General features: G+C 36.8%; 1 pseudogene; it reads right to left on the bottom strand.

Annotated features, from left to right (window-relative positions):
* Positions 1-1,298: 1,298 nt before the first annotated feature.
* Positions 1,299-2,024, bottom strand: LOC132418404 (TIR domain-containing adapter molecule 2-like; annotated as a pseudogene).
* Positions 2,025-18,590: the final 16,566 nt, after the last annotated feature.

The following is an 18,590-nucleotide window of genomic DNA, read 5'->3' as shown; positions in this document are numbered from 1 at the left end:
TCTGGAAGAAGACAAAGGCCTTTAGAGATCCATCAGTCCAATCCTTTTTATTTCACAGTAAAGGAGAGTAAATTGCTTGTCCATGGTCACATTCATCCTCAGTGGCAGGAATTGGACTAGAACAAGGTCTCCTGATCGCCCATCAGGTGCTTTCATTACAACATGGTATGCTTAATATATCATCCTGTCCCTGCTCTGTACATGATGGTTCTCCCTCATTCTCAGCTGGGGCAGAATGGTTGTGAGGGAAAGGAATCGGTCTATTTGAGGCCCCTCTGGCTTGCTATGAGTGTGGGGCACTAGAAGATGTGGCAATAAAACACATCTCCTACTTCTATTCCAAATCTAAAAATAAACACACATACACACATACACACACACACACACACACGCACACACAGTCAGTCTACTCTGATCACCTAGCTGAGAAATATTTCCTGGATAGAGCGTTTTGTGTGAGAAGAACTTTTAAAGGCTGCCATAATAGAGGTTATTGATTTTAAAGGAGAATTTAAATTAATATTTAGACATTTTAAAGGCCCAGGACACATACACCTTTCAGAAGCTCTTCAAATAAAGCCCTAGTTACAGTTGATGACTGGCATGGAGATCTTCAGGCTCCAGGGAACATCTCAACAGCACTCATGGAGTCCCTAACCACAACACTATCAAATGCGCTCCTAATCAGTGGTAGGAATTGCTTCCAAACATGCAAATTCAAGCAGAAAGGAAAACACATTTGATTGGATTCTTTTTAAAAGCCCTACCATTTTCACATCTACTTTTGGTTTCATATTTATCAGCACCCCCATTCTAAATGTTCTATTCTGACTATCCGTATTTCTGGGTGACAATACCGGGGATACTTTATTACAATATACAGGAGAGGCACCTCAAGAGGGAGGGTGGTCAGATCTCTCAGGGCCATTTTCTTCTGTGTGTCCTTTGAGAACAAAATGAAAGTGTTATCATATTTTTAAAATGTCTATCCTATAATCTTTCATTCAAAGTTCAACACAAAGAATATGAATTTAAAATATCCTCTGTCATATCCATGAACTAAGAAAACTATAAGAGGAAAGTTCTTGAAGCTCTGACAATCTCAATTTTATCAAAATATCAAAAAGTATCACAATTCTATAGATTGTCCTGGAGAAATTTATCTTTCTTGTGCTCCATAGGTTTCTGTAGAGTAAGGTTTTCTTTTATTTAAACTTTTTCCTAGAAATTTGCTCTCTCAAGTGAAGAGATATCATTTGATTACAAACAAGAGCCAGCTGTGTGTTGTGTGTTTCATCTCAGGCAATAAATTGCCCTTGTACCATATTTCTTGTCTCTTTCCATATAGTTTGTTGTATCTTATACACAGACTCCTGAAATTTTCTTTCTACTTGTGTAAGAAAGCTATAACTTTCTTTCTCTAGGGCATTGATGGTTCACAGAGCAAAGGGAGTCCTTTCTCAGGGCAGGGGGTTGTTCAAGGGCCACATGGGGATATACAGATATACAACAAATACAGAGTTTTGTTTGTGTGGTCTGTCAATGGATTTCATTAGGGACATATAGAACTGGGACTTACTTACACCAGGTATCTTTTTAAAAGTTTTCAGTCAATAATGAGATTGACCAGGCAGACGCCTTTACAGCATCATCTGAATTCTGTAAATGCTGTTTGCCACATTGCATCTCAGCAAAATTATTCCAGGTTTGATGGCAAAGTCACTTTGCAGCAGATTCTGGACTCTGAGAGCTTCGGCTATGTCATCTTCAGCAATATCACAAATTTGAGGGAACACCTCTTCTTCTGCTTCCACTTCAGGCATATCTTCCACTCCTTTAGCTCCCTCCTGCTCTGCTGTATGTATCTCTGTTGTATTGCTATGCTCAGCATCATCACGCAGGGAGATTTCTTCAGATTTCTTGGAATCTGACTCATAATGTCTTTGCTTTGTGTCCACACTGTGACATTTACCCTAAGAGAGAGAAAGAGAGCAGGGATCTGTTTTGAGCTTCCCCATACCCATCATAAATATCAAAGTCAGAAGAAAGCTTTATTTATTTCCTGGCATTTATTTTCATTCCTGCACCAAGACAAGACCTGCTGGGATTTAAGGATGTGAAGCCAGAATAAGTAGACAATTAGGACTCATTGCACTGGTACTCCATTCCGGATAACAGGTGCTACAAAAGCACTCAGGCAGGACACCTGGAAGGCGGGCAGTGGCGTGGCCCCGTGATTTTTTGTCTTCCTCTCCTGCAGAGTGCTGTGTGACTTCCCTCAGACATCCAGAGGGAGAGGTGTGCAGTCCATGGTGCGCTGCAAATCCCGTACCCATGTCTACCATCCCTGTGTGAAAGTCTGGGGACCGCTGAGTCCCCTCATTTTGGAGACTCACTGACACTTAACCCTTGGAGGCTGGCCTCACTGGCCCACGGCTCTGAGGGCCTGGTGGGACCCAGGTTGTGGTGCCATGGGTGGGGGTGGCCCCACCAGTCTTATTAATTTTAATTTCCATATTATTAACTATCAATAATAATATGCTACTCAGCAGGGGAAAAAAAAGAAAACTACCTTTGACATAGCTCTAAGTGGAAATGATAGGGAAAGCTTTTGAATTTCCCCTGTTGCTGTGTATGAATGTGTGTGTGTTGAGTGAAAAGGAGAATGCAACTAGTGATAATTGCTGAATTATGATCTATGGGCAAAGTTTGGTGGTTTGATGTTCATGGAAGCTGGTATTGCATAACTCTTTGGGGGAAAATATATATGCACATACATATAAATATATATTGTGTAATATATACTTATTTATTATGTAATATTTTATATATACTTATATTCAGTATAACCATACGAAATTGTCATTTTTCAGGTCAAAAATGGTTAAATATCAACAATTACATATGGTTATATTATGTATGTATGTGTGTTTTAGGATGAACCCAAGAGAGAGGGAGAAAGAGGATGAGAAAGACAGAGACAGGGACAGGGACAGAGTAACAGAGAGTGAAGGATGTGTGTGTTTATGTGTGTATCTCATGGTAAAACTTATAAGTCATGGGCATCTGTATCTAAGTAAGATTGTCCTATAACTATGAAGCTGATGCTAATTGTGGAGTTCACTTAGTCTCTCCATAAACCATCTCGGAAAAGTAGCTAACATTCTCCTTTCCACATATTTCTGAGAAAGGTAGTTGAACAAGCTTCTTGTTCAATCTCAATTTTAGAGTCTGAAAGCAATTGAATTCTGTATTACTTCCAGAATGATAAAGGAAACAACTCATCATCATCTTAAAAAAATTATAGTAGCCATTTGTATATTATAGTTAATCTCATGACTACAATTGAAAAATTAGTACTGGATTACAGAAATATGACCAAATCCTGTCAGTCATTTGATATGAAATCAGTCCCCAAGATTATTGTTTATTGTTGAGGTACTTGTTAGCCTTCTATTTCTCATGGACAATGGATCTTTCTAAAACCATTGTTGCTGTTTTAAAATGTTTCTTTGAGAGAGCACTGAGAATGCCTAGGTATAAAACGCACTTTTTTCTGCAGCAAGTTGCTCCTTCCTGTCTGTTTTAAGGATTATTGAATTATCTTCATTAATATTCAGCTTATGTATTAACACTTGCTCTATGCAGGTACATGAAAAGCTGCTCAACATCACTAATTATTAGAGAAATGCAAATCAAAACAGCAATGAGATATTACCTCACACTGGTCAGAATGGCTATCATCAAAAACTAAAAATAGAAGTACCATATGATCCAGCAATTCCACTGTTGGGTATACATCAGAAGAAAACAAAAACACTAATTCAAAAAGATACGTGCACCACAATGTTCATAGCAGCAGTATTTACAATAGCCAAGATATGGAAGCAACCAAAGTGTCCATCAACAGACTAATGGATAAAGAAGATTTTATATATATATATATATATATATATATATATATATATATATATATATATATATATATAATGAAACATTACTCAGCCATAAAACAGAATGAAATTCTGTCCATTGCAAAAATGCAGATGGATCTAGAGTGTATTATGCTTGCTGAAATAAGGCAGAAAAAGAAAGATTCTCTATGTTATTACTTATATGTGGAATCTAAAAAATAAAACAAACGAATGTATCTAACAAAACAGACTCATAGATATAAAGAACATACTATTGGTTAGCAGTGCAGAGAGGGAAAGGGAAGAGTGGTGAGATACGGGTATGGGATTAGGAGACACAAACTACTATGTTTAAAATAAATAAAGAACAAGGATATATTGTACAGTACAGGGAAATATAACCGTTATTTTGTAATAACTAAATGGAGTACAACCTATAAAAATATTGAAACACTATCTTATACACCTGAAACTAATATTGTAAATCAACTATACTTCAATAAAAATGAAAGCATCAAAAGCAGATGCCAGCACATAAAGTTAGCTATGTGGTTTATTTGAGACAATAAAGTCCCGAGGTTGATATTTTTTTCTATGAATGTACATTTTTAGAAATAACAGTAGGATTTAATAACATTGGGCTCAGAAGACCAAGGAATCTCTAATTCCTACCTTAGACCATAGCTCTCCTCTCCACAAAGTTCCTGAGGAAGATACACACAAGAAACAATGGTAGTGAGAAGCAAAGTAGATACTTGTTATCCAGAAATCTATTCAGAGTACTGTGGTAGGTCAGGTTGGAGCTTATGGTTAAGTCCAGAGGCCTATGGGGCCTCTTTCCTCTACCTAAACCAAAACCTACATCTCAGGGCCTTACCTGATTGTTGGCTGCAATGTGACAGATGACCACACAGATAAGCTTGATCCGTAAGAGAACAGAGAACTGACAACAACCATGATCTGATATATTTTGAAATTTGACTAGTCATATAAGTGTTCATTCTTCTTAGAGAGGAGTTTAGAGGTGTGTCAGAGGAGAAGCAAATGTTTCCATGTATTCTGTCATTTCTAGAATTCTACATGCACTAAATGTGTTGGTTCTTTTGCCTCCAATGTAGCATTTGAACAAAATGGAAATCAGCATGTAATCAGCTAGTGGTGCTGTTTAGGACAGCACCTTTGTTTACAGAAGGCAAGAGCTCTGAGGTCAGAAAGATTGTGAAGGGCAGTATAGGGCATGCTAAGTATTTTAGTGTTTAGAAACATCATGCTACAGTAGTATGGAGAATTCCTGGAAGAGAGGAGAGACTAGTGGCAGGAAGACAGTTTGGAGGCTTTTGTGATATTCTGAGTGAAAGATGTAGAGCCTGAAGTAAGGTAGTAGGCACTGAGCTGAAGAGAGATAGGCAGATTCTAAAGATATAAACAAGGTGATGTGGCATAATCAAGATTTAGTTATTTGGAACAGGATAGAAAGCCCAGAGATAAACCCATGCACATATGGACACCTTATCTTTGATAAAGGTGGCAGGAATGTACAGTGGAAAAAGGACAGCCTCTTCAATAAATGGTGCTGGGAAAACTGGACAGGTACATGTAAAAGAATGAAATTAGAACACTCCCTAACACCATACACAAAAATAAGCTCAAAATGGATTAAAGACCTAAATATAAGCCAGAAACTATCAAACTATTAGAGGAAAACATAGGCAGAACACTCTATGACATAAATCACAGCAAGATTCTTTCTGACCCACCCCCTAGAGTAATGGAAATAAAAACAAAAATAAACAAATGGGACCTAATGAAACTTCAAAGCTTTTGCACAGCAAAGGAAACCATAAACAAGACCAAAAGACAACCCTCAGAATGGGAGAAAATATTTGCAAATGAAGCAACTGACAAAGGATTAATCTCCAAAATTTACAAGCAGCTCATGCAGTTCAACAACAAAAAAACAAACAACCCAATCCAAAAATGGGCAGAAGACCTAAATAGACATTTCTCCAAAGAAGATATACAGACTGCCAACAAACACATGAAAGAATGCTCAACATCATTAATCATTAGAGAAATGCAAATCAAAACTACAATGAGATATCATCTCACACCAGTCAGAATGGCCATCATCAATAAATCTAGAAACAATAAATGCTGGAGAGGGTGTAGAGAAAAGGGAACACTCTTGCACTGCTGGTGGGAATGTGAATTGGTTCAGCCACTATGGAGAACAGTATGGAGGTTCCTTAAAAAACTACAAATAGAACTACCATATGACCCAGCAATCCCACTACTGGGCATATACCCTGAGAAAACCGAAATTCAAAAAGAGTCATGTACCAAAATGTTCATCGCAGCTCTATTTACAATAGCCCGGAGATGGAAACAACCTAAGTGCCCATCATCGGATGAATGGATAAAGAAGATGTGGCACATATATACAATGGAATATTACTCAGCCATAAAAAGAAACGAAATTGAGCTATTTGTAATGAGGTGGATAGACCTAGAGTCTGTCATACACAGCTAAGTAAGTCAGAACGAAAAAGACAAATACAGTATGCTAACACATATATATGGAATTTAAGAAAAAAAAATGTCATGAAGAACCTAGGGGTAAGGCAGGAATAAAGACTCAGACCTCCTAGAGAACGGACTTGAGGTTATGGGGAGGGGGAAGGGTGAGCTGTGACGGGGCGAGAGAGAGTCATGGACATATACACACTAACAAACGTAGTAAGGTAGATAGCTAGAGGGAAGCAGCCGCATGGCACGGGGATATTGGCTCGGTGCTCTGTGACAGCCTGGAGGGGTGGGATAGGGAGGGTGGGAGGGAGGGAGACGCAAGAGGGAAGAGATATGGGAACATATGTATATGTATAACTGATTCACTTTGTTATAAAGCAGAAACTAACACACCATTGTAAAGTAATTATACCCCAATAAAGATGTTAAAAAAAAAAAAAAGATTTAGTTATTGATTTGTTGTGGGAGAGGAGGAAGTAAAAGGTGACTACTGTGTTTCTGATTTGGGCAATGGAGTGGAGAATGGTGCCAAGATAGCAAAAAAAGAGCAGGTTTTAGTATGTGGATGCAGTATCACACTACAGATATTTTGTTCCAGAGTGTGCTTCTAGAGCATTCAGATAGATGATAGATGGCTTGTTATATATATATATATATATATATATATATATATATATATATATATATATTTCAGAAATATGACTGAATATGCAAATGAGTAGTATGTAGGTTGATATCTTCTAATGAAAACCTGGTAACCAAAGCCACATATGTAACTGAATATATGATAACCTCATCTTGGAATTGAGCTTGGCCAAAAGAATAGCTGTGTGCAGGTCAAAGATATTCTTCAGAAACATTTCATAGCCTCGTTCAGGACTTGAGAATTGTGTAATTGAGGTACCAATGATTTACACAAAGGAGCATAGAGTAAAATAATGCAGCTTGGCAAAAAATTCAAGGCAGGTGTTAACCATATTCGACCAAAATTATTAAAACCAAGAAACAGCAACAACAAAAACCTTACATAAAATATCTGAAATTAATCATCTGCTGTGACATCAGTGAGAATGGTGGAGCAAAGACTACCAGAATACCTCTCATCCATAAAAAGCAATGAGAATACTGGCAAAAATGGTCATAATCAATGTTTTCAAAGCTCTGGAAATTAACCAAAACCTTGTAGAACTCCACTGAGCATTTATTAAAAACCTCTGTATCTCAGTAAGCTTTGTAGCATTTTAACTTGCCCTATTCCCATGCCCCCTCCCAGTTCTGCAGTAGCCTTGAAAACTAACTGTGTGATCACAGGGAAAACCAGCAACAAGGCAGCCACTGGAGGGGGCAGAATAGGGTTGGACCTTTTTCAAAATCCCATTCTTGGAAAATTGTTATTTGACCTGTCTGGCAGTTTATGGGAAGACCCCCATATACAAGGCTGTCTTTTACTGACCTGATTAAGAGCTGCCTCAGTGTCAATAACCAATTTCCCTGGGACATTTGTCAAAAACAATCAGAAACAACTATTTAACATTATGACTGCCTGAGGCAATAGGTAAGAGTTGGAGTGAACAATAGGTTAGCCAGAAAAGCTTAAAAGTAAAATCTAGAGAATGAGGTGTCCATAGGTGTGTTGATGGGCTTACAATGTATAAACATTATTTTGTAGGAAACTTATAACACAAAATATGAGGAAGAGCAAATTTTTGGATATTATTGTATATTCAAAATATAGTAAAACAAACAAGGGAATTAAGATGGTATGTTGCAAAAGATTTAAGGGACAAAGAAGCAGTAATGGAGGTGTAGAGAAACGAAAAAGTTAAAAAAAATGTATAAAACAAATAGCAGAGAAGCAGATATAAATCCAACTTATCCATAATTACATTAATTGTAAATAGACTAAATACTCCAATCAAAAGGAAGAGTTTTTTTGGATTTTTAAAAATTGAAGTATAGTTGATTTACAGTGTTGTGTTAGTTTCAGGTGTACAGCACAGTGATTCAGTTATATATAAATATTCTATTTCAGGTTCTTTTCCCTTATAGGTTATTACAAAATATTGAGTATAGTTTCCTGTGCTATACAGTAGGTCATTTTAGGCTATCTGTTTTATATATAGTAGTGTGCATATGTTAATCCTGAACTCCTAATTTATCCCTCACCCCTTCCCCTTTGGTAACCATATGTTTGTTTTCTGTGTCTGTGGGTCTATTTCTGTTTTGTATATAAGTTAATTTATATCTTTTTTAAAAGATTCCACATATAAGTAATACCATATTATATTTGTCTTTCTCTGTCTGCCTTACTTCACTTAGTATGATAATCTCTAGGTCCACTCATGTTGCTACAAATGGCATTATTTCATTCTTTTTTTTACTGGTGAGTAATATTCTATTGTGTATATATACCACATCTTCCTTATCCATTCATCTGTCAACAGACATTTAGGTTGCTTCTATGTCTTGGCTATTGTAAACAGTGCTGCTCTGAAAATGGGGTGCATGTATCTTTTTGAATTATAGTTTTCTTCAGATATATCCCCAGGAGTGGAATTGCAGGATCATATGGTAACTTTATTTTTAGTCTTTTAAGGAACCTCCATACTGTTCTCCGTAGTTACTATACCAACTTACATTCCCACCAACAGTGTAGGAGGGTTCCTTTTTCTACACACACTCTCCAGCATTTACTATATGTTTCCTTCATCTCTCTTTCTGATCTTTCATTGTTAATGTATAGAAATGCAACAGATTTCTATGTATTAATTTTATATCCTGCATCTTGGAATTGAGCTTGGGAGTTTTAAATCACAGTTTCGATTTCAATTTTGTGATTCGTCTGTCCATATTTTCTATTTATCCCTGGTTCATTCCAGGGAGACTGTAACTTTCTAAGAACTTTCCATTTCTTCTAGGTTGACCATTTCCTTGGCATATAGTTGCTTTTAGTAGTTCCTTATGCTTCTGGGTATTTCTGTGGTGTCACTTGTTACTTCTCCTTTTTCATTTTTTTTTTTAACATCTTTGTTGGAGTATAACTGCTTTACAATGGTATGTTAGTTTCTGCTTTATAACAAAGTGAATCAGTTATACAAATACATATGTTCCCATATCTCTTCCCTTTTGTGTCTCTCTCCCTCCCACCCTCCCTATCCCACCCCTCTAGGTGGTCACAAAGCACCAAGCTGATCTCCCTGCGCTATGTGGCTGCTTCCCACTATCTATCTACTTTACGTTTGGTAGTGTATATATGTCCATGCCACTCTCTCACTTTGTCACAGTTTACCCATCCTCCTCCCTGTATCCTCAAGTCAATTGTCTAGTAGGTCTGTGCCTTTATTCCCATCTTACCCATACGTTCTCCATGACCTATTTTTTTGCCTTAAATTCCATATATATGTATTAGCAAACAGTATTTCTTTTCTCTTTCTGACTTACTTCACTCTGTATGACACACTCTAGGTCCATCCACATCACTACAAATAATTCAATTTCATTTCTTTTTATGGCTGAGTAATATTCCATTGTATATATGTACCACATCTTCTTTATCCATTCATCCAAAGATGGAAACTTAGGTTGCTTCCATCTCCTGGCTATTGTAAATAGAGCTGCAATGAACATTTTGGTACATGACTCTTTTTGAATTATGGTTTTCTCAGGGTATATGCCCAGTAGTGGGACTGCTGGGTCGTATGGTACTTCTATTTGTAGTTTTATTTTTGTTTTGTTTTGTTTTTGTGGTACACGGGCCTCTCACTGCTGTGGCCTCTCCTGTTGCAGGGCACAGGTTCCAGACATGCAGGCTCAATGACCATGACTCACGGGCCCAGCCACTTCGTGGCATGTAGGATATTCCCTGACCTGGGCACGAACCCATGTCCCCTGCATCAGCAGGTGGACTCTCAACCACTGCACCACCAGGGAAGCCCTATTTGTAGTTTTTGAAGGAACCTCCATACTGTTCTCCATAGTGGCTGTAACAATTTACATTCCCACCAGCAGTGCAAGAGTGTTCCCTTTTGTCCACACCCTCTCCAGCATTTATTGTTTCTAGGTTTTTTGATGATGGCCATTCTGACTGGTGTGAAATGATATCTCATTGTAGTTTTGATTTGAATTTCTCTAATGATTAATGATGTTGAGCATTCTTTCATGTATTTGTTGGCAATCTGTATATCTTCTTTAGAGAAATGTCTGTTTAGGTCTTCTGCCCATTTTTGGATTGGGTTGTTTGTTTTTTTTGTTATTGAGCTGCATGAACTGCTTGTAAACCTTGGAGATTAATCCTTTGTCAGTTGCTTCATTTGCACATATTTTCTCCCATTCTGAGGGTTGTCTTTTGGTCTTGTTTACAGTTTCCTTTGCTGTGCAAAAGCTTTTAAGTTTCTAGAGCTAATCAACAAATTTTGTAAAGTAGCAGGATACAAAATTAATGCACAGAAATCTCTGGCATTCCTATACACTAATGATGAAAAATCTGAAAGTGAAATCAAGAAAACACTCCCATTTACCATTGCAACAAAAGGAATAAAATATCTAGGAATAAACCTACCAAAGGAGAAAAAAGACCTGTATGCAGAAAATTATAAGACACTGATGAAAGAAATTAAAGATGATACAAATAGATGGAGATATCCACCATGTTCTTGGATTGGAAGAATCAACATTGTGAAAATGACTCTACTACACAAAACAATCTACAGATTCATTGCAATTCCTATTAAACTACCACTGGCATTTCTCACAGAACTAGATCAAAACATTTCACAATTTGTATGAAAACACAAAAGACCCCGAATAGCCAAAGCAATCTTGAGAACAGAAAATGGATCTGGAGGAATCAGGCTCCCTGACTTCAGACTATACTACAAAGCTACAGTAATCAAGCAGTATGGTACTAGCACAAAAACTGAAATAAAGATGCATAGAACAGCGTAGAAAGCCCAGAGATAACCCACACACATATGGTCACCTTATCTTTGATAAAGGAGGCAAGAATATACAGTGGAGAAAAGACAGCCTCTTCAATAAGTGGTTCTGGTAAAACTGGACAGGTACATGTAAAAGTATGAGATTAGAACACTCCCTAACACCATACAAAAAAAATAAGCTCAAAATGGATTAAAGACCTAAATGTAAGGCCAGAAACTATCAAACTCTTAGAGGAAAACATAGGATGAACACTCTATGACATAAATCACAGCAAGATCCTTTTTGACCCACCTCCTAGAGAAATGGAAATAAAAACAAAAATAAACAAATGGGTCCTTTTTCATTTTTAATTTCATTGTTTTGGGCCCTCTCCCTTTTCTCTTGATGTGTCTCGCTAAAGGTTTATCAATTTTATTTATCTTTTCAAAGAACCAGCTTTTTGTTTCATTCATCTTTTCTACTGTTTTCTCCATCTCTATTTCATTTATTTTTGCTCTGATCTTAATGATTTCTTTCTTTCTACTATTGGGTTGGCCAAAAAGTCTTTTTGGTGTTTTCTGTAAGATGGTTCTAGTAGTGTTTAGTTGTCTTTAACTTCATTCAGAAAATTTTGTTAGATTTTATTGACAGCTGTCATATCAGCATTCATTTAAAATAAAACTTATCAAAATTGGTGAATTTTTGTATAGTCATTTTAATATTGAAGATGGACGAAAAAAGCAACATTTTCTGCATATTATGCTTTATTATTTCAAGAAAGGTAAAAATGCAACTGAAATGCAGAAAAAGATTTCTGCTGTATATGTGGAAGGTGCTGTGACTGATCAAACATGTCGAAAGTGGTTTGTGAAGTTTCATGCTGGTAATTTCTCACTGGACAATGCCCCAATGTCAGGTAGACCAGTTGAATTGATAATGATCAAATTGAGATATTAATTGAGAGCAATAAACGTTATACCACACAGGACATAGCTGACATACTCAAAATATCCAAATCAAGCATTGAAATTCATTTGCACTGCCTTTGTTATGCTAATCGCTTTGATGTTTGGGTTCCACATAAGTTAAGTGAAAAAAAACTTTTAAACCATATTTCCACGTGTAATTCTGTACTTAAACATAATGGAAACATTCCATTTTTAAAACAAATTGTGATAGGTGGTGAAAAGTGGATACTGTACAATAATGTGGAATGGAAGAGATCATGGGACAAGAGAAATGAACCACTACCAACCACACTAAAGTCCAGTCTTCATCCAAAGAAAGTGATATTGTGTATATAGTGGAATTGGAAGTGAGTCCTCTATTAAGAGCTCCTTCTGGAAAACTAAACAATTAACTCCAATAAGTACCGCTCCCAATTAGACCAACTGAAGGCAGCACTCTATGAAAAGTGTCTGGAATTAATCAGCGGAAAATGCATAGTCTTCCATCAGGATAATTCAAGACTGCATGTTTCTTTGATGACCAGGAAAAAACTGTTATAGCTTGCCTGGGAAGTTCTGATTCATCCGCAGTATTCATCAGTCATTGCATATTTGGATTTCAATTTATTTTGGTCTTTACACAATTCTCTCTCTCTTTTTTTTTTTTCTTTTTTTTTTGCGGTATGTGAGTCTCTCACTGCTGTGGCCTCTCCCATTGCGGAGCACAGGCTCTGGATGCACAGGCTCAGTGGCCATGGCTCACGGGCCTAGCCACTCCACGGTACGTGGGATCTTCCTGGACCAGGGCATGAACCCGTGACCCCTGCATCAGCAGGTGAAATCCCAAGCACTGCACCACCAGGGAAGCCCAAATTCTCTTTTTCTTTATGTTTTTTTTTTATTAGTCATCTATTTTATACACACCAGTGTATACATGTCAATCCCAATTTCCCAATTCATCCCAACACCACCAACCCCACTGCCTGCCACTTTCCCCTCTTGGTGTCCATACGTGTCTTCTCTACTTCTGTGTCTCAATGTCTGCTCTGCAAACCGGTTCATCTGTACCATTTTCTAGGTTCCACATAAATGCGTTAATATATGATGTGTGCTTTGCTCTTTATGACTTACTTAACTCTGTATGACAGTCTCTAGATGCATCCACGTCTCTACAAATGACCCAGTTTCTTTCCTTTTTATGACTGAGTAATATTCCATTGTATATATGTACCACATCTTTATCCATACATCCGTCGATGGGCATTTCAGCTGCTTCCATGACCTGGTTATTGTAAATAGTGCTGCAATGAACACTGGGGTGCATGCGTCTTTTTGAAATATGGTTTTCTCTGGGTATATGTTGAGTAGTGGGATTGCTGGGTCATATGGTAATTCTATCTTTAGTTCTTTAAGGAACCTACATACTGTTTTCCATAGTGGCTGTATCAATACACATTCCCAACAACAGTGCAAGAGGGTTCCCATTTCTCCACACCCTCTCCAGCATTTGTTGTTTGTAAATTTTCAGATGATGCCCATTCTAACTTGTATGAGGTGATACCTCATTGTAGTTTTGATTTGCATTTCTCTAATAATTAGTGATGTTGAGCAGCTTTTCATGTGTTTCTTTGCCATCTGTGTGTCTTCTTTGGAGAAATGTCTATTTAGGTATTCTGCCTATTTTTGGATTGGGTTGTTTGTTTCTTTAAAATTGAGTTGCACGAGCTGTTTATATATTTTGGAGATTAATCCTTTGTCTGATGATTTATTTGCAAATATTTTCTCCCATTCTGAGGATTGTCTTTTCATCTTGTTTATGGTTTCCTTTGCTGTGCAAAAGCTTTTAAGTTTCATTAGGTCCCATTTGTTTCTTTTTGTTTTTATTTCCATTTCTCTAGGAGGTGGATCAAAAAATATCTTGCTGTGATTTATGTCAAAGAGTGTTCTTCTTATGTTTTCCTCTAAGAGTTTTATAGTGCCCAGTCTTACATTTAGGTCTGTAATCCATTTTGAGTTTATTTGTGTGTATGGTGTTAGGGAATGTTCTAATTTCACTCTTTTACATGTAGCTGTCCAGTTCTCCCAGCACCACTAATTGAAGAGACTGTCTTTTCTCCATTGTATATCCTTGCCTCCTTTGTCATATATTAGTTGACCATAGGTGTCTGAGTTTATCTCTGGGCTTTCTATCCTGTTCCATTGATCTATATTTCTGTTTTTGTGCCAGTACCATATTGTCTTGATTACTGTAGCTTTGTAGTATAGTCTGAAGTCAGGGAGTCTGATTCCCCCAGCTCCGTTTTTTTCCCTCAAGACTGTTTTGGCTCTTCGTGGTCTTTTGAGTCTCCATGCAAATTTTAAGAGTTTTTGTTCTAGTTCTGTAAAAATTGACATTGGTAATTTGATAGGGATTGCATTGAATCTGTAGATTGCTTTTGGTAGTGTATTCATTTTCAAAATATTGATTTTTCCAATCCAAGAGCATGGTGTGTCTCTCCATCTATTGGTATCATTTTTAATTTCTTTCATCAATGTCTTATAGTTTTATGCATACAGGTCTTTTGTCTCCCTAGATAGTTATTATTCCTAGGTATTTTATTCTTTTTGTTGCAATGGTAAATGGGAGTGTTTCCTTAATTTCTCCTTCAGATTTTTCATCATTAGTGTATAGGAATGCAAGAGATTTCTGTGCATTAATTTTCTATCCTGCTTATTTACTAAATTAATTGATCAGCTCTATTAGTTTTCTCGTGGCATCTTTAGGATTCTCTATGTATAGTATCATGTCATCTGCAAAGAGTGATAGTTTTACTTCTTCTTTTCCAATTTGTGTTCCTTTATTCCTTTTTCTTCTCTGATTGCAGTGGCTAGGACTTCCAAAATCTATGTTGAATAATAGTGGTGAGAGTGGACATCCCTGTCTTGTCCCTGATCATAGAGGAAATTCTTTCAGTGTTTCACCATTGAGAATGATGTTTCCTGTGGGTTTGTTGTATATGGCCTTTATTATGTTGATGTAGGTTACCTCTATGCCCACTTTCTGGAGAGTTTTTATCATAAATAGGTGTTGACGTTTTTCAAAATATTTTTCTGCATCTATTGGGATGATCATATGATATTTATTCTTCAATTTGTTAATATGGTGTATCACATTGATTGATTTGCGTATATTGAAGAATCCTTGCATCGCTGGGATAAATCCCTTTTGATCACGGTCTATGACCCTTTTAAAGTGTTCTTGGATTCTGTTTGCTAGTATTTTGTTGAGGATTTTTGCCTCTATATTCATGAGTGATATTGGTCTGTAATTTGTTTTTTTGTAGTGTCTTTGTCTGGTTTTGGTATCAGGGTGGTGGTGGCCTCATAGAATGATTTTGGGAGTTTTCCTTCCTCTGCAGTTTTTTGGAAGAGTTTGAGAAAGATGGGTGTTAGCTCTTCTGTAAATGTTTGATAGAATTCACCTGTGAAGCCATCTTGTCCTGGACTTTTGTTTGTTGGAAAATTTTAATCACAGTTTCAATTTCATTACTTGTGATTGGTGTGCTCATATTTTCTATTTCTTCCTGGTGCAGTCTTGGAAGGTTATAACTTTCTAAGAATTTGTTCATTTCTTCCAGGTTGTCCATTTTATTGGCATAGATTTGCTTGTAGTAGTCTGTTAGGATGCTTTGTATTTCTGCTGTATCTGTTATAACTTCTCCTTTTTCATTTCTAATATTGATTTGAGTCCCCTACCTCTTTTTCTTGATGAGTGTAGCTAATGGTTTATCAATTTTGTTTATTTTCTCAAAGAACCAGCTTTTAGTTTTATTGTTTCTTGCTATTGTTTTCTTTGTTTCTATTTCATTTATTTCTGCTCTGATCTTTATGATTTCTTTCCTTCTGCTAACTTTGAGTTTTGTTTGTTCTTCTTTCTCTAGGTCCTTTAGGTGTAAGGTTATATTGTGTATTTGAGATTTTTCTTGTTTCTTGAGGTAGGCTTTTATAGCTATAAACTTCCCTCTTAGAACTGCTTTTGCTGCATCCCATAGGTTTTGGATCATCGTGGTTTCATTGTCTCTAGGTATTATTTTATTTCTTCTTTGATTTCCTTAGTGATTCTTGGTTATCTAGTAACGTGTTGTTTATTCTCCATTTGTTTGTTTGTTTGTTTTTTTTTACTTTTTTTCCCCTGTAATTGATTTCTAGTCTCATAGCATTGTGGTCAGAAAAGATTTTTTTTTCTTTTTTTTTTTTTTTTTGTGGTACACGAGTCTCTCACTCACTGTTGTGGCCTCTCCCATTGCAGAGCACAGACTCCAGATGCGCAGGCTCAGTAGCTGTGGCTCACGGGCCTCGCTGCTCCGCGGCACATGGGATCTTCCCGGACTGGGACACGAACCCGTGTCCCCTGCATCAACAGGCGGACTCTCAACCACTGAGTCACCAGAGAAGCCCCAGAAAAGATTTTTGATATGATTTCATTTTCTTAAATTTACTGAAGCTTCATTTGTGACCCAAGATGTGATCTATCCTGGAGAATGTTCCATGTGCACTTGAGAAGAACGTATAATCTGCTTTTTTTAGATGGAATGTCCTATAAATATCAACTAAATCTATCTGGTCTTTTGTGTCAGTTAAAGCTTGTGTTTCCTTATTAATTTTCTGTTTGGATGATCTCTCCATTGGTGTAAGTGTGGTGTTAAAGTCCCCCACTATTATTGTGTTACGATTGCTTTCCTCTTTTAGAGCTGTTAGCAGTTACCTTATGTAGTGAGGTGCTCCTATGTTGGGTGTATATATATTTATAATTGTTATATCCTTCTTGGATTGATCCCTTGATCATTACATAGTGTCCTTCCTTGTCTCTTATAACATTATTTATTTTAAAGTCTATTTTATCTGATATGAGTATTGCTACTCCAGCTTTCTTTTGTTTTTTATTTTCATGGAATATCTTTTTCCATCTCCTCACTTTCAATATCTATGTGTCCCTAGGTCTGAAGTGGGTCTCTTGTAGACAGCACATATATCAGTTTTGTTTTTGTATCCATGCAGTAAGCCTGTGTCTTTTGGTTGGAGCATTTAATCCAATCATGTTTAAGGTAATTTTCAATATGTATATTCCTATTACCATTTTGTTGATTGTTTTGGTTTTTTTTTTTGTGTGTGTGTGTAGGTCCTTTTCTTCTCTTGTGTTTCCCCCTTAAAGAAGTTCCTTTAGCATTTGTTGTAGAGCTGGTTTGGTGGTGCTGAATGCTCTTAGCTTTTGCTTGTCTGTAAAGCTTTTGATTTCTCCATTGAATCTGAATGAGATCCTTGCTGGGTAGAGTATTCTTGGTTATAGGTTCTTTCCTTTCTTCACTTTCAGTATTTCATGCCACTCCCTTCTGGGTTGTAGAGTTTCTGCTGAGAAATCAGCTGTTAACCTTATGGGGGTTCCATTGTATGTTATTTGCCATTTTTCCCTTGCTGCTTTCAATGATTTTTCTTTGTCTTTATTTTTTGCCAATTTGATTGCTATGTGTCTCAGAATGTTTCTCCTTGGTTTTATCCTGTATGGGACTCTATGCACTTCCTGGACTTGGCTGCCTATTTCCTTTCCCTTGTTAGGGAAATTTTCAACTATAATCTCTTCAAATATTTTCTCAGGTCCTTTCTCTCTCTCTTCTCCTTCTGGAATCCTTATAATGCAAATGTTGTTGTGTTTAATGTTGTTTCAGAGGTCTGTTAGGCTGTCCTCATTTCTTTTCATTCTTTTGTCTTTACTCTCTTCTGCAGCAGTGAATTCCACCATTCTGTCTTCCAGGTCACTTATCCATTCTTCTGCCTCAGTTATTCTGCTGTTGATTCCTTCTAGTGTATTTTTCTTTTCATTTATTGTATTGCTCATGTCTGTTTTTGTGTTTTTTATTTTTTCTACATCTTTGTTAAACATTTATTGCATCTTCTCGATCTTTGCCTCCATGCTTTTTCCGAGGTCCTGGATCATCTTCACTATCATTATTCTGAATTCTTTTTCTGGAAGATTGCCTATCTCCATTTCATTTAGTTGTTTTTCTGAGATTTTATCTTGTTCCTTCATCTAGTATATAGCCCTCTGCCTTTTCAACTTGTCTATCTCTCTGTGAATGTGGTTTTTGTTCCACAGGCTGCAGGATTGTAGTTCTTTTTGCTTCTGTTGTCTACCCCCTGTATTTCTCCTTTAATGTCTCTCTGTACTAGAAGTTCCCAAAATGTTTGGTCTTAGGAACTTTACAGTCTTAAAAACTGGGTTTTACTCTCCAAATTTACAGTACTAGAAACT

This window comes from Delphinus delphis, chromosome X (genome assembly GCF_949987515.2).
Source record: "Delphinus delphis chromosome X, mDelDel1.2, whole genome shotgun sequence".
In the NCBI taxonomy this organism is placed as follows: Eukaryota; Metazoa; Chordata; class Mammalia; order Artiodactyla; family Delphinidae; genus Delphinus; species Delphinus delphis.
Note: the sequence above shows the minus strand (reverse complement) of the source record. Positions and strands in the feature narration are given on the sequence as shown.